Source organism: Coturnix japonica, chromosome Z (assembly GCF_054131305.1).
Source record: "Coturnix japonica strain WE chromosome Z, WE-NBRP24, whole genome shotgun sequence".
Taxonomy (NCBI): Eukaryota; Metazoa; Chordata; class Aves; order Galliformes; family Phasianidae; genus Coturnix; species Coturnix japonica.
The window spans coordinates 793,917-809,780 of NC_140702.1; the positions used below are offsets into that span (position 1 = coordinate 793,917).

The 15,864-nt window shown below is 38.3% G+C and overlaps 1 long non-coding RNA gene across 1 annotated transcript; it reads right to left on the bottom strand.

The window, feature by feature from the left end:
• Nucleotides 1-510: 510 nt before the first annotated feature.
• Nucleotides 511-14,119, bottom strand: LOC146753314 (uncharacterized). Its single transcript, XR_014939905.1, has 2 exons — nucleotides 13,618-14,119; nucleotides 511-3,770 (listed from the first exon to the last, which is right to left on the bottom strand). It is a non-coding gene; the product is annotated as an uncharacterized LOC146753314 (long non-coding RNA).
• Nucleotides 14,120-15,864: the final 1,745 nt, after the last annotated feature.

The window sequence follows — 15,864 nt, forward strand, 5'->3', positions numbered from 1 at the left end:
TGTTTTGCTCCTCTCAAAAGTCTGAGTGGAATCCTATCGGAATGTCAACTTGGAAAAAAAGAAGAAAAACAATAAACAAATAAAAATATGAAATGTGCCTTAAAAAGCATCCTGAATGGGGTGAAGGGAAGATCTGTCGATTTCTAGGACTTCCTTGCTTTTATTCTTTATTATTTCTCTTTTACTTTTGTTGTACAGAAACGACAAATGAGGGCATTCCATTTCATTACTCATTTTTCACTTTTTTAACCCACTTTTATGAAGGTTTAGAAATACTTGCTATATGGCTCACCCGTTACCAACATTCCTTCTTTGTTGTGCTGCAAAATAATCATTGATTCACTCAATACTTTTCTATTACAACATAGCTGAAGATTTAACAACCCGACTATTCGGCCTAAGAAATCAGTCTGTGTTTAATATAACCCTCTTGTTGAGAAGGCATTAATTAGAAGTCTGATAAATATATATATATATATCTATTTGTCATTGCCTTCATAAGTACCATCCTTTTTCTTTGCTCTGTAAATTAGCTCACAGACACTCCAACAAAGCATAACATGGAAACACTTAAAAGGATGTCAGAACAGATTTACCCTCTGGGTCAAGGAGCTTTTCTTTCCTGAGAAAGGGAAAGGTTATGCTGAGGCTGAGGGAACCGTGTGCCATGTTTTCATTACCATTCCTAATGGACAGCCAGAAGACAGAAAAAGGTTACTCTGCAGTTAAAAACACCATCCAAACATCTTCAAGCAGATTTCCCTTCGAAGCTGGAAGTCTTCCCAGCAAGATGGATATGACCACAGCTGAAGCAACAGTAATTTTTCATGTAGTGAAATACCGCCACACATTCCAATGCTGGACAACTCTAAGCAAATTACACAGCGTTAATGACACTTCACTGGGCAAACCACCTGAAAACACCTACAGCTTTTTTCCCTAAAAACTTCATTACCTCAGTGTTATTTTCTTACATCACCTCTGATATCTCTGTGAGCTGTCATCAAATCATTTCTCAGTAAGAGAATTCAGTAGGAGAAATGTCAGGCCATTTGAATTAGCATAATTAACAAGAGAATGAGAAGTTCTGAGACTGAATTTTGAAACTACGAAAAGAAATAAGGGCGTGAAAACTCTTCTGGTGTTTGGCTGGAAAAAGAACAGACCCAACATTTAGAAGAAGCAAGAGTAGAATAAAACACTGTATGAAGCCCATGAGATGATGAACTTACTAGGAAAAACAAACCAAAACAACAAAATAAAACATAAAAAAAAACCTGCGTGAAGAAGAATTTTAGTTAAGACATTAAATTTCCCTCTCCTGGCAGGAGGAGCCAAAACCATTAGTTACGAGGGACATCTACACATAGCTGTTTCCTGGCAATGAGTGTCCATTACTTTAACCTTCAGCCTCAAGTTGTATGCTACTCACTCCACCACAAAGGAGGCAATTTTCTGCTCTCTGCCCTGGATACTCCTCTTGGTTTATGCTCCCTCTCCAGGACTGCTGTTGCAGTACATGGTAACCACGTCTCTTGGCCTGCCTTCTCATAAGGCATCCCGAGTCATCACTCCTCACACACCAGAGCTCTCTGCTGTGAGTTTCCCCTGCAGGCTGCCAAGATCATCAGATGAATTGGATTTGCAGAAACCAGAACTTCTTAGCCTCCAGCTCAGGGCAGCTCAGTGCTCCTCTATATAGCCTATATATTTCTTCCAGCTCCCCTGGAGTGGCTGACTCATGCCTTACTGCAGCCTCATGCAGTCTGTCTTTTCTTGTTATGTCCCACATAGGCAACCACTGCTGCCAAAAACTGTCCCAAGAGTTGGAATAACCTTGTGTCCAGCTACTGCTGTGGTGAGAAAACAAGAATAGAGCTGTCGATGAGCCTGTGCCCCTTGCCTGCTAGCATGATGACACAGGCAAAATGGAATAGGAGGGCCCAGATACATGCAGTATATCCGTGAATGAGACTGTTTGCTTGAGAACAGATTTCACTTGTTCACATTACTGCAGCTTTGACAGATGCTGTCCTTCCTTTTGCACAGCTGTGATACCTAGCACAACCTCACAAGCATCTTTCACATAAAGAAGTTAACAGGTAATGAAGGACTGCAATAAAGCAAAAAAAACACTTTATTGCAGTCCAAAACGAAACAAAACAAAGAGGTGGAAGCTGTACAAACTTGAGATAAATGTAAAGCCAGGAGATTTAAGGCAGCAAGGAATATACTGCCAGAAGACAAAGGGTTAAATGTTAATTCTTCATTACCTCAAATCTTCAGATCAAATCTACCTGACTTTGGAAAAGGCAAGCTGTAAACTTGCTGCAAAATTAGCTGGATGAAATACTGTGGCCCATGCTACACAGTAGGTCAGACTAACAGACTGTTGATGCTTCTGGCTCTGAATTCTATGAGTCATGCAATTCTTCCTAAGTGGCCCTCTCAGGGACTTAGGCCTCAGTGACTTAAATCCTCTACTATTTTCAGCTACAAATTAAAGATCTTTTCAAATAGCAGCCTCTCGTTTCCAGTTTCTTCACATTGCCTTCCCCAGATTAGTAAAAGGGCTACAAGTGATTCTGTATATTTCTATATATTTCACCTTTTTCCATCAGTTAATTGCCCTGGAAACTAAACAAGCCACAGATACCATCAGCTAGAAGGACCGATTTTCGATCCTTTCTTAAAAGTCACATTTAAGCATTATTCCCAACTTCATTTTAGATGAAATGTCAAGAGTTGCACTTAGACATGGGATCTATAAATCAATCTGTACTCAACCAAGCTGTGGAGATCCTCGGGTCTTCAAATAGGTCTGAAAACACTTGAAGGCCTGCAACATGCAAAGGATCAGAGGAAACAAGTAAAATGTCTGCTAAGGCCATTTCTGACCATTTCTGAGTACAGTGAGATATATTCTCGAAGAGACAAAATGAAGTCTTGGTCTGGGAAGTAGAGTGCAGCCCCTTTGCATGAATTGAGACTAGTGCCTCCACCACTGTCACATCCATCACTCTGTATTTCTTCTGTCTGCTCCCTCTTTATTTTCCATGCTGGAATCTTTTCTCATCTCACACTTTTCCTAGATCATATTTTTTTTTCCCCATTTATAGTCTTTATATCCTCCAAGCTCTTGAATTCTCCAGTGCGAACTATCATCTTCTGCTTTTCCACTCACCAGTTTTCAGCATGCTCTCCCTTTTGTCTTCACTGGCCAGTTGTATTGGCTGAGTGTATTCTGTCATGCTGTAACCTCACTCTCCTTTCCCAAGAAACACGACTATTTCAGTTGTACATTCACTGTCCCCCTACATCTATAGTAACCATCCATCTTTGTCAAGGACACTCTGTGCTTCTAGATGCACATTTTCCCCAGGCACATACCCATTTATTATTCAACCTATGTGAGTAATTTATAACTGGAAATAGCCTGTTGAATTCCTTATTCACCCACACAAAAAAAACCTTATCCAGGTCTTCTGCAACTTCCTCCCAAGCTCTATCTCACATGTTTTCACACCCCATTCTTGTTTGTTTCTTTTGGCAGGGCAGTAACTACTTTCTCTCTGCAGGATCAGGCTCACCAGTTTCTGAGTTTCTCAGCCTCTTTGATTTCAGGGTATCTACTGTTGTCTCCTCGGAGACCCCATAGTAATCTAATTCTCTTCTGGCCTCTCTAGGTATCACCAAGGCACACAACTTCTCAACTATTTTCCATCCGCGAGAAGGTGGGCGCCAAGGAGATATTATAGAAGAAACAAGGTCTGCAAGGGAATAAAAGTGAGAAAAAGATTTAATAGTTTAGCTAGAAGTGCATTTAAAGTCATAAAAATGGAAGATGATTCAGTTTTTACTCATTCTCCCCTGTGGAGTTTATCCCCTCTCACTACTTTACATATGCATTTTCCCTTCTTACATTTGTCTCAACGCTTTGTCTGCATGTTAGCCTAGGCAGTTCGCATTCCCTAAGCTCAGAGGATTTCCTTAGCCCTTCCAAGTCCTGCATGATGCAAGCATGCCAGACAGACATTCAGCCCTCCAATGTACTCATGTGGCCTCTTGTTTTCCCCTTGTGTGGCTCTGAAGGGTTACGAAAATAAGAAGCCAAACAAATTCATGCCAGCAGTAATTCCAGCCCCACCCTGCAGAATGGGCAGACACCACATGACTCAAGGAACAGCCAAATCTCATGATTACGTTTAAATAAATATTGACAGTTGAGAAGACTGCTCTGTTTCTCTCCGTTTTTTTCTCTCTCTTCATGCTCCCTCACTGCAGGAGGCTATCAGCACCTTGGCATGACGCTGGGAGACTTCTCTCCATAGGAACAAAAAGTTCCTTTAAAAACATGGAAATACTCACATAATAAAGCAGTTTTAGTAAACAGGATTTCAGCCAGCACCACGATGCTAAATGATTTTGGGGGTTAGGAGAAAGCATGGATGAAGTGGGAAGAAACAACTGTTTTTTTCCAAATCTTTTAAGTTTAGGGCTTGCCAAGACCAGCAGGAGGGAGATACAAAATAGTAATATTAATAACAACAAAAAAAAAACCCATCCCAAAAAAACTAAGGGTTTAAAACAGTATTTCACTTCTTTTTACAGGGGGTTTGGGTATTTTGTTTGTTTGCTTTGCTGTTTTTCCTGGACTTGGCTGCACAAATCTGTAGTACTACCTGGACTATACGGATGCTCCCCCTTGTCATTTATCTGCTGTGGTCTTTCTCATCCTTAATTCTACAGCATCCTTAATTCTGTGCCATGCTCCTGTTAGTATATGAATAGTATTTTTTAGATATTACCAGAATTAAATATAAACTTCCATAAGCCATTAGAAGAGTGGAAATTTTGGTAACTACAATGGAAAGGAAAGAGGAGATACTGCCTGTAAACTAAACCTTCTACTTATCTGATACATATTTAAGAAAAAATGCAAGATGATGCTCAGTCCTTTTTCCTTCTGAGAACTATGAATATGAATTGTTTACTCGGCTATTTTATCTTTGCTGTTCACAGTGATTTTACTGCACGATGCCATCATTACAGATGACAAAGGACACGTGAGATTGTTTTTAAAGAATGTTGCATTGTGAAATAATTTAGTAAATTTTATTCCGCACCCCTGATTTCATTATTTTTATGGCAAACACTTCTTTATTTTGTTTTATTATGTTACTCATGAGACTTTCAGCCTAACACGGACCTATTGTAACTCATTGCCATTAATTCATTTTGAAGTTGCTTGCATCCCAAAGAACAAAAATGTTAACAAACACCTTGTAACAGGTAGACGTCAACTGTAAAAAGATCATGACTCACATTTTCAACAGTTTGAACTAGGATTATCCCAATGGAGAGCAGGCTTGTGTCCACACCATACATACTGAACCACCACCAAAGAACCCTCTGAAGGTGAGTCCAGGGGGCTCTTCTTTGCCAGCAGGAGGCCAATACATTGAATATGCTTGTGCTTGTGCCATACCGAGTGTGATCTGGCTCCTGCTGTGCTGCAGAGTATGCTGGGTTCCTAGAAAGCTTTCTAGCTCTGTCTGTTGCAATGTGGTGCATTGAGAGAGCCAGTTAGGTCGGGCAGTGTGTGTGAGAATGAGTAAGTCCTCCTCCAGTGTGTAATGTTGGAGGGTACAGTATAAAGATACTCCCAAGTCTGGCTAGTCTTATGAGAAATGATTCCGTGGTTTCTCCCAGTACTTGCATCATCCATGTTTTTCTATTATGGGGAAAACGTTTTCTTCTTTCCATCAAATAATGGAGAATTGATCGTAATTATTTTTGGCTGGTGCAGCTAAGAGCTATTTTAATGCGGTGTAACACAGAATAGCCTCATGCCAGCATAGAGGTTCCTTTGTTTTGAAGAAAAATGGTGTTACTATAGGTCAGACAAAGAGATTATAAACCCCAATGGGTAATCCTTTCAAGTCTGACAGAGTCAGACCAACCTCTATGTGCTGGTCACACCAGTGTCCTCATCACTGGGGAAGAGCAAGCCCCAAGGAAGGGCCTCTATCTATCCACATTTATATACTTTGCTCAAAAAGCATTGACAGATATTGAGACAGAAGAGCCGTCCAACCTGGTGATGAGGATAACTGGCTTATGGAACAAGGTAGCAGCAGGCAAAGGGGCTGAGAGCAGATCTACATGAACCTGGTGAGCAAAGAGCTGAGCTCTTTGCTTCTTCATAGGGTTCAAACTGCAGCTTGAGCAGGATATCAGATCTACACTGCCCGTATCATTGAACACCACAGACACGTCACCTACTGATAAAAAGCACTGCCATCAGTACCCCCTTTCTCAGAAGTGGCTGAAATGCCAGCCAATTGAAAGATGATGTGCCTACTATAGGAAACAGCTAGATGTGCTTTGATCCGAACAGTATATCCATTTTTACTTATTTTGTTTAATGGGATGTTTAGATCACATTTCCTGGGCAGTTCTCATTTATTCTCACAGGAATATTCCTACCACTCCTTTCTGGAGTGGTATTGGACTAGGGTGAGGTGCTCTGGAGCAGTTTTGTTATAAAAGAATGTTACAAAAAAATGTGAAACCTTCTACACTGGCATTAAAACAAGACCCTAAGAAATCGAAATGCCAGATTAGAGAACTGGAATGTGCACGCACTGATGAATGGGGAAGGAGAAAGGAGAACAGCACACATTCCTACTCCAGAAGGAAAAACCTGATTGTGACTCAGACAGGAGAATTTTTCCAAGAACAGTTCATCCTAGTGAAACTAAGATACTCAGATATTGCTGCCAAGGTCATTGACTGTTTTGTTTATCTGATTCTTAAAGGGAAATTACAAAGTTAAATACTATGGGTCATATTCTCCGTGGGGCAAGCTGCTGTAACTCTAGTGTAGATACTGCAGGCACTCAGTAGTGTCAAGGGCTTCACTTTATTTCTTAGGAGTCCTTGCTTTGTTGCTTTCTTTGTTTTTGTATGTTTCTGGTAAAACATTCGATTCTTGTTTAACCTCCAGTTTTCATAACATTTTCACAGTTGATTTCTGAAAGTTAATCTGTTTCACAGCCTGTTTTTGACAAGTTTTAGTGCTGTAATTGCGTAATTAGAAACAGAATTGTAAAATTCAGACAAGAAAACTTTCTTGAACCTGAAAACAGTGTAATGAAAGTGCTGTTTTAACATCAAAAGAAATGCTGGACCGTACCTTCTGTCCCTTTCTATTGCCTATCTCCTTCCATTCACAATCAACTCATGACAAATGACTATATTTTTTTCCCCTACTCCTGTACCCCTTGAGATACAGCAAGATGTGCAACTACAGAAAGATTTCTTTACAGTTCTGGTCCACACTGCTGACAGATCAAAATCCACAGCATAAAAGTGATTATACTCAGTACCACTGAGTCACTTATCCTTCAAAATACAGAATGATAGCACTCAGCAGTAATGTTCTGGTGGAAATCTTTTCTGTAGGCTGTCATTGCCACATTGTCTTCTCATCAACAACAGCATCCAGTTCTCCTCAACCACATAAAGACAGTCAAACAGAAGCCACTTTTGTGTTACTCTTGACCTTACCATTGCTTAATAAAACATTTTTCTGTTTTGGAAAATATTTGACTTTTCAAAGTTCAAGCTGAGTCTCTAGTAGTCCTTTCAAGTAGCCTCATTGGAAAATACAGCTCAAGAGAAAATACAGAGTGTTTAACCATGAACTGTATTTAGAAGACAGTAACTAATCACACGGGAAATCACATATTCCAGCACAGGTGAGATATTTTGTCACAAAACATCTATTAAAACAAAATGTTGAATATTATGACTTCCTTTACAAGTAAACATTCTACATTACAGAGTTACACTTGGTCACATACAAAATACAGACTTTATCAGACAGCTACTTATGCAAACACAATGTGCCTGAATGCACTCAATAAAGTATTATTTGGTCTGACAAGGAGACCGTATCCACTAAGCAGTAAATTTTTGCTGTTGCTCTTTTGCTTTCTGCAAATTTTATTGCATTTCCTTCCCTCCTGGTATTGATTTATAATAAAAGAAAAATATCTTTCCCTCTTCGGTGCATTTTCCAAAATTACATCAGTACCCACCTACTTCAAACAACTTCTAACAACATCCTCATCCAGCTGGGTAAACAAAAAAAAAAATAAAAAAATTGTACATATATTTCACTAAGCATTTATTTATTTGGTGAAAGATTAAGGCAATGTCTCTTGCCAAAACCCAGCAGTATTCAGATGAAAAATAATTTATGATTTTAACGTAGGGTCTGGGTTCAGAATGTCTATCACAACAGAAATTAAGAAAAAAGATTTGCCTGCTTTGGCAGGGGGATTGGATTCGGTGATCTCTGGAGGTCCCTTCCAACCTCCACAGTTCTGTGATTCAGAATACAATGAGTGTGAAGATTGGCCATTGGCATGAACACAGGTTAACTGACTTATGCAGAAGCCCAACGTAACTCTGGAATGGTGTATACTGATAGAGCAGAAAGATGAACTGATCATAGCCATACACCTATCATAGTGTCAAAGACAAGCGGCATGATTTATTTCAGTGTGTTTTTCAGTGGATTAAACCTAGGCCAGCACCAGTCAATGAACAGATTTTCTGATTGCAATTGTTCCTAAACAAGTAGAAACAGAGCCCAGAGCCCACTGACAGAAAGAAGCTGAGGACTTGTAGTACACATAGGATGAAGCTTTAAACACATACTCTAGGATTTTATTTTATTTTATTTTATTATTTTATTTTATTTTATTTTATTTTATTTTATTTTATTTTATTTTATTTTATTTTATTTTATTTTATTTTATTTTATTTTATTTTATTTTATTTTATTTTAATTAAAAACATAAAAGCCTATAATAATAATAATAATAATAATAATAATAATAATAATAATAATAAAGCCTAACATGAACTGCTGTTCTTTCTTTGATGCTTTAAGTTGATTTTATTTACAGCTGGACCAGATTTTGACTGAGCTTATTCAACATTATAGACTATTATTCAACATCACAGACTGAACAGGCTGACTAAAATCTAATGTCCAGACTCCTGCCTAGCTGCTCATTCCCCTTGCTCAGTAGGTCCAGGAGAGAAAATAGGCTTAGAAAGGGTTGAGATTCAGACAGGCTGCTTATCAGTTGCTGCCATCAGCAAAGCAGACTTAGAGAAAGTTTGTTTCACTGCCAATTAAAATAGCTTTGTATATGAGAAACAAAGATGATCATTAAATCTACCTACCTCCTTCCTCAGGCCCAAATTAACTTCTTCACTCCTGAATCAGCAGCCTATTACTGAGGGACAGAGGGTTGGGGTCTTGCAGACAGTGCTCAGGGCTTTCTCTTTGCTCTTCCTATTCCAGGTGCTTTTCCCATGCTCCAACATGGGCCCTCTCCAAGGTGTGCAGGGAATATCTGCTCCAACACAGAGCACCTCCTCCTTCTCCTTTAAGTTTGGTGTCACTTCTGAGGTTTATCACTTCTTTAGTCCCCTCCTTCTCTCTCCCTAGAACTTATTTTACCCTTTCTTTAACACTTTCCCCTTAGGTGTCCTCAACTTGGATGCTGGGAACTGTCATAGCTCTGCAGTGGGACCACTGGAGTTTGCTGTGTCCAGCATAGGGCAGGCTCAGCTGTCCATCCCAGAGGAGCCTGACAGACCCTGGCTATGCAGAGATGCCCAATAACATTGTGTACTGATATATTTCTTAGTTCCACAAAGAGATGCTTGCCTTAGAGCTAGTTTTTCAGCCCATGGTAGAAATTTCATGATATTTAGCGATAGTTAAAGCTAATCCGCGTTACAGCTCATCACAGAAAAATCAGCATCTGTTTGACATTACACCTATAACAAGTGTTGTAAAGAGAGGAATTCTGAGGGCAGTTGTGGAAAGTGCAGACCTTGAAACAAGTTCTGGGCTCTGGGGACTGGTAATCCTTCCTGTAGTAGTCCCTTAAGCCTTCATGGCCAGATCTTCGCACAGAGTACAAGCATTAAAATGCAGTGTGTTATATGGGCAAAGAAACATAAAAACTTGCTATTGGGAAACCTGTGGAAGATAAAAACTGAATGTGTGCAATGCAAACACCCATCATGGCTGCACTGGACCCTGAATGATGGAGAAACATACAGAGAAATGTTTTCACATCTAATGTTCTTTTTGAAGCATTACTGTTTTCACAAGACAAGGTTTCCATCCCTCATTTATTTGCTTCAATAAGATGTTTATTTTCCCTACCCTCCTTTTTTTGCCTCTTCAAAACTCAGTCATGTCTCAAAACAAGACTAGAGTAAAAGTTACCAGTAGGAGGAAATGAGAAAAAGATGAAAGAGGAAAAGAGGATATTTTTATTCAATGCATTTCAAAAGTGGTACTGCCTTGAAGAAGAAGCCTGTCAGTCAGTTTCCTGCTGACCCATGATTTGCATTGTGTCACCCAATGTGTACAAGAAATAAAACTTATCTCGCATTTAGTACTTATTGGTGCACAAAAAGAGATGCCACAGAGCCAAATACAAACTATGTCCATTCATTTTAGAGAGTGCCTGCATGTCAGAACAAGGGCAGACAAGCTAAGAAGAGACTATGAATTCTTTTGCTGTAGACAACCCACCACACTCAGATCTTGAATTACTGTCTACCGTATGAAGAATTCATTCAGGTTCCTTAGGCATAATGTGAATGTTACCTATGACTGAAAAACTATATTCCCAATATAGCTTCCCAATCCCATCCTCATGGATCTATCTGAAATAGGCATATTTTGCATCACAAATAATATCTCAAATTTACTTCCAGTATAAACTTATTAGAACAGAAATAATACTTGGAAATAACATTTTTTTTCCCCTCTAAATTTGAGCAGTCAGGAGAGCTGGTACTTTAGTTAGTATGCTGGAATCTAGAAGAGCAGGGTGATCAGGTTCATTGTCAAAATGAGGTGGGTATCAGCAGCATGACACAAAACAAAGCAACAGTCATGTCCTTTTGGCTGGGTGTCTTAGTTTCACCAGGGATGTTAAAACATTCATTTTGGATGTTAAAACATGATGGAATGTACACATATAAAACCATTTTCTTGGCTACAAGTGACCAAAACATAATTCTAAGTAACTTTTTTTGCCTATCAATATGATGCAGATATAAAGGGGAATTTACATGGGTGTGGTTCTTACCCTTATTATTAATAACTAGTATTTTCTGCCAAGGCTAACATCCTTTCTTTCGTGATTATTTCTAGATACGTTCATGTTGATGTAACATTCTGTACCTTGAGCAACACAGCACTTCCTGCTTTTGTGTTGGATGCCTGGGCTAGCTTACAAAATAAAGGGTCACCCAGTGAGCTGTGATACCACCATATAGCACAGTGCCATAGCAGTGCTTTCAGTGAGTCAGAAGGCCATGATATGTGATTTAACTTCTAGGTTACATTTAAGATGTTTCTTCTCACCTCTTTTTTTTTACCTATTTTCTTCAAGTTCTTGCCTCTCTCTCTATAGCTAAAATGTAAAGGAGCTGGGAGTCACCTTGTGAAAGAATAAGTGGCACGATAAAAGACAATTGAGCTTATAAAATGTGTACATGCTATAAACAGAATGAGAAATAGATGCTAAACCTCACAAATTAATTGCATGGAGAATTCAGGCAGGGTTTGGTGAAGAGTACTGTTGTCTTTGTACAGATTAAGACTAAACCCTGACCCTTGGTAGAAAAAACATAGATTTGCTGAAGGACAGAAGTGGTGCCTACCTTTTTAACAGTAGATCAAATATTACATTTCCTCAAAAGGCATGAAATTTTGCATGGATTTTTGAATATCTGACCCATTACAAACAGCACGTGCAGATAGGTATAGAATCATATCATCCCACACCAATCAACTAGTCTATATGACTCTATATACTAACAGGAGCTTTATTTCTCTTGCTGTAAGGACAACCAAAACCCTTCCTCCTTTTAGTGCTACCATGTTCTATGAAAGAAAGATACCAGGATGTGGACACTTCCACTAAGACCTACCAGAATGTCTGCTAAATCTGGCACAGATTATTTTTGAGAGCACAGTGAAGCTGAAGGAAGTTATTTTAGACAAATTCTTTAGTCTAAACATTCAGTTTAAGTCTCATCCCTTTGCAAGTTAAAGACTTCTGTTATGCCTGGGAGGTCCCTGAACCACCACATTCCTCCTGGACAATTTGGGATCTGAATGGAATTATCTTCAAATGGAGAAGATTAATAAATAACACAGCTTACACATAAGTAGAGTTCCAAGAATGTTCCAGCAAACTGGCTTTCAGGACAACACTATATCTGATATGTTTGTATAAGGATCCGGGAGGTCCAAAGCCTTGCTTAAGTTCTCATAGACCTTCATGTACTTGTTCTAACAGATGAAGTGAATGAGGATTAGGTTAAAAGAAGAAAAAAATATATATGCACAGGAATTCAGGTTGTGCATTAGAAAATGAAGGGACACGCATTCAAAGCAGGAAAATCTGAGATGATCCTGTACTATCAGAAGGGAAGGCCTCAGGTTTCTTCCTTGGTTCTCTGGGCATCTCTTCAACATAGGCTGCTCTGAAATACAGTACAACATGAAGCCTTTACAGCATGTTGTGTTGCATTGCTACTTATGAATTTCACCTTCACATTTACTGTTGGTATAGTCCTTATGACCATGTCAGATAGTAGCTTTATAGATTAAATCTAAATTATATTTTTATGTTTTCTACATATATATGTGCATATGTGAGCACACACACACAGACAATACATGGATGTGTAAAACATTCAGATTACAGTCAGTGATAATTCTGTTATCAGCATATTTTCCACCTCATGCCATTAAATCCATGTCTTAAATTTCTCTTTATTTTTTTTTTGGATCATGAATGCAGGCCCTGGGGTTCCTTTACCATACAGGCTTCTGATGGCACTCGTCATGGGATGGCTCAGAAGGCACATACAGACACGCAGTGCATGGAGTGATACACCTTGGGAATAGGCTCTCACTTTCATAGATGAGCTGTTCTTTTCTTATCCATTAGAGTTGGGTTTGAAACAATCACCATAAACACTGAGCTGGGTTGATTTTTCTCCTTTCTATATTACTATTTCTATTATATTATATCAGATTCCAGCAATAGCTCCCATCCTAGCTACTCCCAAACAATATGTATTATAATAAGCTTTTTTTTTTTAATACCTCATTGTTAGTGGAGGGTGTTAGAGTTAGGGAGGTATGGTTAGATTGCTGTTGGGCTCCATGATCTTTAAGGTCTTTTCCAACCTGAGCAATTCTATGATTCTATTTGCACCTAAATTATAGGCTACTTAATATAAGCAGAACAAATGTCAGCATGGAGCTGCTCACTGCTGGAACAATGAACATCCCCTTCCCCTTAATGAGAAAAAAGGGCCTTGTACATTTCATGAAGATCCTTGCCTATAACAATCTATTGTCTGATGACAACTTCCTTTTGTTGCAAGTGTCTAAAGCAGGATTTTATCAAAAACAACTTTAAAATCTAATGGATAAGTGCCTGGAAGCCTGAGTGTCTGTGTGAAAAACTGACAGAGCTCAGAACTCACCACCTCTGATTTCAGTGCTGCCTCATATCTTGTTTCCAGTACGTGGATGAGAAATGGTGTGCAACACTAGGAAAACAGTGCTCAGGGTTGATATAATCCACTGGAAAAGGAAAAAAAACGATCACAAAGATGTGGCTGGGCAACACATAATATTAGGACACCCATTTCAGACATTTGAAACCCCCAAAATTACCAGATGAAACCAGGAGAGGGCAATGAGCACACAGAATATTGGTAGATAGAAAGGCCCGAGTATCTGAATGGTAAGATATTTTCCTCATTTGAACACTTATTTGCCCCATCATCAGCTATGAAAAAGCTGCATTTCTGAAGTTAAGTATCATCACAGTGCACATGAGAGGCCGACGGGTCTCTGAGAACAAAGCAAAGGTTTCCACATCAATCTTCTGAAACACAAAACAGTTCAGAATTGCAGCCGAGAGTTTCCTCTAGGGCTAAATGAAAGAATGTGTTTAACTGGACAAATTCCCAGAATTAATGCCACAGAAATTTGCATTGAAAAAAAAAAAAGAAAGAAAGAGAGAAAAGAAAAGAAAAGAAAAGAAAAGAAAAGAAAAGAAAAGAAAAGAAAAGAAAAGAAAAGAAAAGAAAAGAAAAGAAAAGAAAAGAAAAGAAAAGAAAAGAAAAGAAAAGAAAAGAAAAGAAAAGAAAAGAAAAGAAAAGAAAAGAAAAGAAAAGAAAAGAAAAGAAAAGAAAAGAAAAGAAAAGAAAAGAAAAGAAAAGAAAAGAGAAAGAAAAAGAAAAGAAAAGAAAAAAAAAAGGAACAATAATCAGAATTTAGAAGTGGAAAAACCATTGCAAAAAAGATCTGTTCTAAGAAATTGCTTTCACAATAATCTTCGCAGGAATACACTCCGAGCTGATCCTTTCCCAAAGCATGCTGCTTTTATGAAGTTTATTTGTTGCATTTTGATCTTCTCAGAATGTTTAACATTTGGTGAACTCTGGGGGAAAAAAAATAAAAAATAAAAATCTGTCTGTTCATTAACAAAACGAGGACAGCTTTTGTTAGGTTTTCCCAGAAAGAAAGCCTGTTGTTGTATGCGTTGCTGTTAGATCCACTGCAGACATAAACAGCAATAAATCGTCCTATTGGATGGAGGCATATAATTTTCTTAGTTTTCTTTGACAGGATACTCCCTCTAAAAAGACATGGTAACTTCTAACTTCAAAAATGCTGTAGTAATTTTTTGGTTTTTTTAAAATCTGCTTCGGCTGAAATAAAAATAACCTTTCCCAAAAGCAAACGAATAAGGTATGTCATTATTCTCAGGTGTAAACAAGTGCAGGGGTTTAGGCTGGAGGTTTTTATAGCTGAAGTGGAAATACGATCCAATGGAAAAATTCTTCTGAAGTCCTGATTTTTTTATTATTATTATTATTTTTTTATTACTTTTTATTTTTCAACCTTTAAATAATCTAGGTGGCATGTGTTGGATTCTGTTTTTGTCCTAAAGGTATTGGTTTAACATTTTATAACATAATATTTGAAGTCCTGAGGAATTCAGAATGCTTTCAGTACCCGTGGGAGCAAACAAACACCTATTGCCTGCATACCTAATTGTCCAGTGGTTTAGCATGGTCGGAAACGTCTTGCCACATTTTATGGCTTAACCTCAAGTGCTTAGTTTTTCATGGGTTCAAATGAGTTGAGTTTGTTTTTCCCAAGGATATCATACTCAACATATGCAATTTGTTCATTGTTTGGAACACCTCTCTGAAATAAAATACTTTAAATATAGTTAGGAAAGCACGATTTCAGGCAGCATGAATTACAACACATTTGTCTTCTGTCACAGAAAACTAACAAACTTGTGTTCTTCAGCAACAACCAAAAAATATCGTTTATAAAATGCAGATACTGAATCAGTAAAACAAGACAAACTTTAAGAAAGAGCTGTGATAATTTGACCTGAATACATAAATTTGGAGTGGTTAAAAAAAAAAAAACAGATTTTTTTAGGCTGTATAGTAATATTTCCTCTCTTCATTCCCACTGAAGAATGAGAGGAGCAACTCCAGAAACCAAGATAATGCTAGAGAACCTTCTTAAAAAGAGCTGCAGAGCTGTACAACCCTACCGGTTCCTCATGGAACAAAGGAACTTTCAAAGGTGTATGAACAGAGACAGAGAACAGAATGTTGCTTTAATTTTATGGTCTTCCATTCACCAGTTTTTATGCTTAAAACATGCTTTTGTGTGTGTGGCAGGTGTGCTATTGCCTG